We start from the raw sequence: 9662 nt of genomic DNA on the forward strand, positions 1-9662 counted from the left end.
ATGTTCCTTCAACACTACTGGGAACCGCTGAAAAACTATACAATGGTGAAGACCATTAAACCCAATAAGAGTCGCACAAATGGCCATCCCTGGCATTAGACACGTCATCATGGAGTACTATTCTGGGAGGCCAATCGGGAGATCCTCAGAGCAGTTTCTGGTGTGGGATTAAAATAGAGAAAGAAAAGACCTCTTACTTCTCATCCAACGCAACTTCCCCTCTCCCTCGTTCTTTCCACCCACGAGTGGCGGCTAGGGTTGCCGCCGTCGGAGGCGCCACTGGCTCGGCGGCCGCCGCTGCCCCATCCCCCCTTTCCTCTCCTAGGCTCCTAGGCGGGCACGCCACCCCCTATTCCTCGTCTTGCCTCGTGGCCTGAGTTAAGCGGCGGACCTCCAAGTCCAGGTCAGTGGAAGTGGCCGCCATGGGGGCCATCAGCTGCCTTATGGCCGAGGGGCGACGACCATGCCAAGGGAGATGACGGTCCAGTCGATGGCGTCACGGTTCGGCTTGGCTTGGCGACGGCGTTGTAGCTCGCTATCGGCGGCCACCCTCTCTTCCTTAGGTCGGCCACCCTCTACCACTCTGAAGTGTTCATGATTTTTGTAGGATTTATTTGATTAGGCAGATCTAAAACGGATTTGATTTTGTTGGATATGAGGTGTCCATGTCCCAGATCCATAACATACCTGAGGAGATGATTCCAGCAGGGGTATGTATAATTGATGTCATGAATTCCACTGCTCGAGGGCAAAAGATTCCTCTCTTTTCTATTGCTGGGACTCCTCATAATGAAATTCCTGCTCACATTTGTTGTCAGGCTGGTCTTGTCAAGAGGTTGGAGAAAGGAAAGCATGCAGAGGTAACCATCTCTTTGAAAGAGACCATTTTTTTCAATCATAACCAAATCATTGCTTGTTGATTGATCTGATTTCTTTGAGGTGCCAGGGTGGTTGTGAAGATGAAAATTTTGCTATTATGTTTGCTGCTATGGGAGTGAACATGGAAACAAACCCAATTCTTCAAACTTGATTTTGAAGAGAATGGTTCCATGGAGAGGGTCACCCTCTTCCTGAACTTGGTATTTACATTCTGTTTGTTAAACAGACTTTCCTGCAGCAAGACAAGAAATGTTACTGCTCAAATAATTGCTTATGCTGCTACAATTTATGTAATAATGTTTTAGCCGTCTCCTAAACAAGATTTGACTTGGTCAATGTCAAAGAGAATATAATTTAACACCCTGCTCCTGTTTGTCTTTTAGGCAAATGATCACACGATCAAACGTATCATCACCCCTTGAATTTCCCTAACAACAGCGGAATATTTGGCATATGAATGTGGGAAGCACGTTCTTGTCATCTTGACATATAAGAGTTCATATGCAGATGCACTTCATGAGGTATTGCCCTTTATATGTCATCAACTAGAAAATAATTTCATTGAAGTGTGTTTTCAATCAATTAGTTCTTCCTTGGAGTACAGTTGGTCCTGATGTTTTGCTAGTGACATGAATAATTAATGGTTTTTTGGGAAGGGCTGATAAAAAAGATTGTCTTTATTACACAGTAAAATACCATCCATCTAATTGTAAAAATCTGGGAGGTACATTTGTCTGGATATTCATTTGCATAACAAATGTTTTGAGTGGATATGCAAGATTGTTGGCATCGAAGGTTTTGACTCCTAGCTTCCAATTGGGGTTTATTGTTGTAGATTTGCTAATTTGCGCTGGCGGCCAGTTGGACAACTGTGGCTGCTCAATGACCATCAATCATCAGGTACGAGTTGGCATCTAAAATTCATAGGCTTCTAGGGTATGCTGCAAATTATTGCCAGACGGATGTAAAATTTCTCTTCGTTCATCTCTCCCGGTTGTGCTGCTGGTACTACTGTTTCTTGGTTTTGTCTCAAGAAAACAACCACAACCTATTTTGCTTGATCGCCCAGTTTTGCGTATATATAGCTTTGGTTGTTCTTACCTAGCCTTTTATATCCGCCATAAATATTTCTTATTATGATTATTTGCTTTGTGTTCTTGATTATTTGATCTGTGTTCTTAATTGGGACGAGCTAGGAGGAACAGACAACATTTAGCTTCCGGGATCTCTGTTTCAAATGACTCGATGCGGCCTTGGCGATGGTCCTGCTAGAGAGTTCGTCGATGGCAGCAGCAAGCAGTCCCAAGGCATAGGTAAGCTCCTTTGTTTGATATATTTTAGCTTCGTCCAGCAGGGTGGGCAACCGTCTTCTTCTCTTCAATTAATCATATCTATCTGTGTAGGTTTCACTGGATTTAATTTTAGTTTTGTCTGCATTGAGTTTGTTGTTTGATTATTTTATCAAGTGGAACCTGGCTTCTCATGGACCTCCCAGCATTTACCTAAGCAATGGTTACTATACTATACACATCAACTACAGTTGCGGAGATCTGAACTACAAATTGCCCTATGGTGTATTAACTCTGAAATATCATGCACAATCATGTACATTAAATGTTTGAATAAGTAGGATGTTCTTGCTTAACATAGTTTACTGCAGCAAATACTTTGTATGTGCTTCCAAAGTTCTCTTGCTTGCCGGCCGCTTCTGTTGCATCCTTCTGGCAACCTGAGAGTAAACTGCTGGAGGTGATATAACGTTCTCCCTTCCATTGCATGGTTTGCTGCCAATGCTCACTATTCTTTTGCATTTCTTCTATGGCTAAAAGTCGTCCAACAATTTTCATATGTACCTGCTTCTTCTGCAGATGTTATTATTGCATTAGCGAACTGCTCGTCTATAATTTTTTCTCTGCAAAATAAATACACATGCATAATTTTTATTTTATCATCTGCAATTCTGGTTTATTTTATAGTCTTGGTTGAGGTCCACTTTATTAGCCAAGAAATTATCTATTTATTTGATTTGCCTAAATAGACAGTAAGGTCTACTATTTTTATTTTATTGGAGCCATAGTTTGATTGAACCATACTGAAGTTACAAGTAATTTCTGTTTTTACATCTGTATATTTGATTTGCTTCATGTTCTTGATTGAGACAAGTGAGGAGGAACATCGACTATTTTGCTAGGCAATCACATCTAAGACAAAACATCCACGGTTGTTGTATGAGTAAAAGCTATACAAAATACTTTTAAGGAGGAAGCAATATATGTGTTTTCTTTTCGCTTCCTTGCTCTTGCTTAGTCCAGTCTATTTTATTCACAAAGGAATCAACTGATATTCTCTTTTCTTCGGCAGCCGGAATTCGAAATTTCAAGTGCTTTGATGTAGATAGTGATTACAATGTGGCCAGGCCTTGAGGATTTTTTCAGGTTTTGTAACAGGAAGTTATCTCTAAAAACTATTTTTCATGGTTGCTATCAAATGGTATGTTAATATTCCCTTGGCTTCATTACTTTGGTCCAGCTTTGTTTTTGTTAGATCAATCATGTTGAGTTCGTGCATTCTGTTGATCTAACACGATGAAAGTATAGAGATACGTTGACACACCAGCACATTCCATAGTCATACATGTTAATGTTTGTATCCCTTATTGATATACTTGACCGTTCCAATTACCGATAGTCATACAAGTTAATATTATTATCCCTTATTGATATACTCGACTGTTCAGAATTACCGCTAATCTTCAGCGGTTACCAAATAATTGGAGAATCTGGATCTTGGTGCTTGATTTTGGCATCTATGGTACATGGCTTGATATGTTTTTCTCGATTCTACTTTATGGTACATGGCTTGATGAAGGCAATTCTACTTTATGGTACGTGGCTTGATATGTTTTTCTCGATTCTGTTTGTAACTGATTTGTACTCCTCCATATCCACCATGTTTGACATATTAATTCTGTAATTCTATAATCATGCATTAAGAATGGCAAGTGTATCATTAGTGTTGCTTCTACTGGTACATATTGTCATATTAGTTGAGTTATCAACTGCTGCTATCATATGCTTAGTAAAGTCCCTACCATTGAATGCTAATTTAAATACAACAACTCACCCACTGATGATGCCATTGAGCCCTGTTCGTACTAAAAATTGTTATTTTTTCGCTCTAGGTGTCAGTTAACTAAATCGACAACAATCAGAGTTTAAAGTCCTCCTTGTCGCAACCGGCAGTGTCCGGTCCTGGCTGAAGGTAGGAGCTGCTTTATGCATTGTTCATGTTGTGTTCTTTACCTTTTTTGTGAGTTTTGCACAAAAGTTTCTCCAGTTACAGGCTTAAAAGGATCGCTTTGCATGGAACAATGTTCAGAACCTAATATAACTAAATGTCAGTTGCCTGCTCAGTACACTCTTTCAAAGTTGTGAGCGGATAAATTGTGGTTATAGAGAGTAGAGTTTGATTCATTGCCTGATGTAGGAAGGTAGGATCGAAGTGCTTTTTCAGCTATGGTAATCGCCATGGTTTTCTTTTTGGCTTCTTATGCATAAGATCTAATTTTAGTTTTAAGTGTTACCCAAACAGAGGAGTATTTATATTTGCAGCAGCACTTTGTGGATCATAACGGGCAAATATTTTTGTAGAAGATAAGTCAGGTTTAGAACCTTTGAGTACGACAACTAAAAACTAAAAGTAAATCCATTGTATATATTCAAGAGTGGTTATAGCTCTTTTATGATTAGTTTCAAATACCTATGACTTTTTAAGCTGCACTTTTAATAAGAATTCACTGTTTTGTAAGAAAGTATTTTGATGGAATTATGTATATGGCTACTTGGTTCTGATGTTTTCTGGAATTGTGCAGACTTGGTAGTCACAATGGAGTTCTGAGATAGGAATCTTGATCATTTCTAACAAATGATAATAGTATGTTGTATCACTTTAGTTGATTCAGATTTCAACCATACTCTGTTTTGCTTTCTGCAAGGCCAGGATTGTACCATTCTTTTAGGAAGACAAGGTCTTCTCTCTTGTTGTTTGGATGCACTGTGCACTTATACATGAGCAGTATTAATATCATTACTCTCCACTTTGTTAAGACCTGCTTCGTATAAGTTATTGGAGATGTGTGGAATACATATTCTGGTGAAATCTTATATATCTGATTCTGTCATAATAAGCATTGCATATATTATTCACATAGGTCATACAGTTTCTCATAGGACTTCTATACAATACATCTCAGTATACTATTACATTTGATCAAAATATTAAGCTGAGATTCCTTTTCAATTCTTCGACACAGGAGGAATGTACAACACGGAGATTCATCTGTTCTATCTACTACCCCTATAAAAGCACGAAAGGGCGGAGAACCAATTCATCTCATCCGTCAAATAATGTGATCTGATGGTCTAAATCGCTCCAATCTATCAAACGTGTTTTACACTTTAATTACCCACGATGCCACTCCACGTCTCTGCTAACCCACCGATCTCACACTATTCCATCCGTACCCTTGGTCGTCCCAGAGCACGATGCCACGATCCATATGCCATCTCTCCCGTATTGCTGCCGCCAACCGCTCGGAGGGTCACCGACCACGGCTCTTCCTCTCCGCCGCCGCCCCACGCCGTCGCCACACCGCTGTAACCGCCCGCATCTGCTTAAGCGTGGGTCGCGGGAGGTCCTTCTCCGTCCGAGCGGCTGCGCCGCCGAGGTAGCAGTGGGGGTCGTCCCGGCCGCCACCCAGGAACCGCAGCCCTCCTCCCGCCGGCAGGCTCCGCGACGAGGCCCTGCTGGCACGCCCAGCCGCCACCACCAGGGCCGCGGGCCGCTCAGGGGCTCAGCCGGGCGGCCGTCGCCCAGGGGCCAATCCAGACGCGCGCCGGCAGACATGGCCCGCTCGCCGGTTGCTCTGCGGCTGGAGGAGAAGTTCGACGATGAGGCGAGGTACAGGGACTACGAGAACGAGGAGGAGGATGAGGGGCAGGGGAGGTTCGCTTGGGGGACACGGTCGGTGATGCCATGCCCAAGCCGCCCGCTGGCGGCCAGTGCATTGCTGCCGCCTCCAAGCGCATCGTGAACATCGTCACGTGCTCCACATTTAGTTTTCTACTAGCTAGCGGTTCATACTTTAAATGCATTATCCAAGTTCATCTTGCAAATTTGAGCAGATTGATGAGCGAACAATCTAATGCATAATCAGGAGGGTGTTCAGCAGCACGCAGGATCACGAGTGCTTGGCTTCTTGCTCCCGGTCTACATGTAATTAACCACACTCTACCAATTAGTTGCAAACTTGCAATGTTCATAAGTGATTCCCCTCTTCTTCGATTACTTCTTTCAGGCCTCTGCAGGTGCTCAAGAGCACAAACTTCAGCAGTTGGATCGATCTATGTCACTAACTACATATATTTTCAATCCCAACAAGCACTTCATTCATTTGTACTTCTCTGCCCAGGGGCCAATCCGGACGCGCTGCCTGCAGGAAGGCCGGGTCCCCGTCGACCACACTCGGGAGGAGAGCGAACGGCTGCTCGAGCAGGCCGCCGCCGGCGGCGTGGGCGACGTGTGATAGGTCGTCGTCGCAGCCGTCCGTCAAGTGGATGGTTTCTTACCGTGCGGGAGATGTGCGTACGCCCGTGCGTGTACGATTGCCCCTGTTCGGACTGGTAGAGGACACCACATGAGGATGAACTGGTGAGAATTTGAATTTGAGTATAATCATTTATGCTAATATCGGTTGATTTCTGTGAGCAATTATGTGCATGTAATACTTTGAAATCTGAATGTCGTCAGAAAAGTTGTACATGTATTTCTACTCAGATTTTTGGACTTTTGTGTGCATCGGGAATGCATAAATTAAGCTATTGCCATTGTCGATCATCTCCTAAACTCTATTACAGGAAGCATCACTTGGTTTTATCCCATATATTGGTATATAAGTATGTTTAGCTTATGTATAGTTGGTAATTTGTCCATGGAAATTGGTGATTTTTATCTTCTGCATCTGTTTTGATCTTTTTAAAGCACATCAGTTAAATTGGTGATTTATTCTGTTAATGTAGAACCAATTTCAGCAAATGATTTTTCTTTGATACCAGTTAGCTGCAGTCTGCCAGATATTCAGAAAGATTGTCATGTTTGTCTATGTCTTATATCCTAACATCCATTTCTTTCATGATCAGTACAGCTGAACTTGTTAAGAACCTTTACAATGATCATGTTAGTGACTTAACTTCCCTTTTTTTCTGAGGAAACTTTAGACAAGTTGAAGCCGAGTATCAAATATTTTTACTTACAACAACCAAGAGCTACCCAAGGTCCCAGGACCTGATCAGTTGCAGGTTGTGTCGTTCAGGCTATAAAAGACACCAGCTTTGGCCTTCTGATCCTCTTGTGTGCTTTATTTCCACTGAGAATTCGAGTGTTAGAGTTCACAGAAGTCAAGAACAAGGTCACCATCCTTGATTTTTTAGGATAAATATTTTGTAAGTAATGACATCTTGGCTCTGCATTCAATCTACAATCACCTGATCATTAAGTTCAGTTCTGCGAGAGTGCGAGATGCTCCTGTGCTATCATATTAAATGTAAGAGGTACAATCTGCTTGATTACCAGCATACTTTTCCAAGCTTAATTTAGGTTGACTGAACAGCAATAAATTGTTGAAACATATCCTTCAAAGAAAAACTTAGAAAACATTAATATTTTATCCTAAAAAATTATGAATACTGTTATATATGTACATATAGAGTTATAATATGTATGTTTGTAGAAAAGAAGACTGGATGAATCAAAATGGGTTACTTTTTGTTCCTTTGAACCACAAATTTCTCCTTCTTTAGAAATTTGTGCATTGTCTAATGAATTTTTTTATAGACACGGGGAACAACTAGAAATTTGTGCTTTTACTTTGATGCATAACAAATTCACTTGAGAAAAGGATGTTATATAATAGAGCAAACTATAATGCTAATTTAGTAAATTATCACCTAAAGACTAGGTATTGCGGCTGATGTAAACTCAACCGTTCTTTTTTGTTGTTGTTATAGATTCATTGTTCTTGAACTTCCAAAGAACCAGTGAACTTTGTTCTGAACTTTTGAAATATGTTAGGGAGATAATAGTGTGGCACCAAGGAGTAAATCCCTGAACTTGCCCTCTGTGTAAGGCATGTAGCGACGGCATTGGACATGCAACTTTTCGTTAAAAAGTAATGTGACTACTATATTCGTGCAGTGGAAGGTTATTATTTTGAACATACTTAGTAGCATTTATGTTATTTTCAATTAGAATATTTCATATAACCATTTTTTATCCTTTGTAAACACAAAGGATGATATTAGCATCATCGTGTATGCTCAATGGCGAAGCTACGTGTTAGCTGTGGGGTCAACTGACCCCAGGGCCGGTCCTGAGATTTTGGGGGCCCGGGGCGAAACTACAATCCGGGGCCCTTCGGGGCCCTTAATATAAATGCCTAATTAATTACCATCATATATACATATAATTTGTATCAAAGAAAATAATTAAGTGCGTCCAAAATGATTGTGCATATCAAATAATGTATTACATATTACCTTCAAAATTTTCTTCTAACATTCTGAGATGCAAAATCACTAACGATAGTATCAATGTCAATTTCATCAACCAAATTTTTCTCGATGCATAAAGTTGCCAAGCCATTTAACCTCTCTTGCAACATTGTAGATCTCAAGTAGTTCTTCAACAATTTCAACTTCGAAAAACTTCTTTCAGCTGATGCCACAGTAACAGGCATAGTAAAGAAAATCCGATATGCAATAGCAATATTTGGATAACAATCAGCTTCCCTTGCAAACTCAAAAATCTCCATAGCGGACATTGTTCTATCGGGCAAAGTTGACTGCATAACAATTAACTCAGAAATCAGATCATTTAAATCAACATCAGATGAACCACCCGAAGAGAAAGCACTTGCAAATTTTGTACTGTCTTTAAGTTCAGAACGGTCCAATGACTTCAAGGCCGTTGAACTCATTAAAAATCCAAATATTTTTTTGAATGACTCAAGTTCGTCAAATCTAATTTTCAGTGAAGTGGCCGCCTTATCAACCATAATCAAAAAATAATTGACTTTAAAATCCTTCTTAGCTTCCAATATCGCTTCATCATTGTCATCTTCATCAAATTGTTTCTTCCTAGAAACACGACGCTTTATTGGAAATGATGGTTCTGCACCCATTTCAGCTGCGATTTCTTTGGCAATGATCACACTAGAATCAAACCCTTCCTCTCTATAAGTGTCAAAATAAGTCCTCATACCATCTATTTGCTTTAAGGCAGTCTCAATGCACATGGATGGTGATTGCAGCTTCCTGCTTACTGAATCTACAGCAAATAGAATGTCATGCCAAATGACCATGCCAAGTATGAACTCATAGCTGCCAAGCACATCAAACAATTTTTTTGCATCACTCCTATCCTTGGGTTCGGTACCACTATCTTCACTTAACTCAAGTAAAGCTGATCTTATGTTAGGAGCTTGAAATCTAATTGCTTTAACACTTTTGATACGACTCTCCCAACGAGTATTGCTCAACGATTTCACGGTCAAATCTGTCACATGGCTAACAAAAACTTTCCATCTTTTCGTAGAACCACTGAATAATACATATATTCGTTGCACAATTCCAAAAAAAGAAACAGCTCTACCACAAGATTTAGCCATATCACAAAGGGTAAGATTAAGACTGTGGCAAGCACATGGCATATACAAAGCTCTTGGATTT

At 40.6% G+C, this 9662-nt stretch overlaps 1 long non-coding RNA gene across 1 annotated transcript; it reads left to right on the plus strand.

Moving 5' to 3' along the window:
• The first annotated feature begins 340 nt into the window (after nt 1–340).
• LOC119357009 lies at nt 341–7474 on the plus strand. Its single transcript, XR_005172109.1, has 10 exons — nt 341–710; nt 819–860; nt 947–1079; nt 1263–1400; nt 1715–1779; nt 2076–3369; nt 3617–4140; nt 6095–6153; nt 6350–6588; nt 7155–7474. It is a non-coding gene; the product is annotated as an uncharacterized LOC119357009 (long non-coding RNA).
• Nucleotides 7475–9662: the final 2188 nt, after the last annotated feature.

This window comes from Triticum dicoccoides, chromosome 2A (genome assembly GCF_002162155.2).
Source record: "Triticum dicoccoides isolate Atlit2015 ecotype Zavitan chromosome 2A, WEW_v2.0, whole genome shotgun sequence".
In the NCBI taxonomy this organism is placed as follows: domain Eukaryota; kingdom Viridiplantae; phylum Streptophyta; class Magnoliopsida; order Poales; family Poaceae; genus Triticum; species Triticum dicoccoides.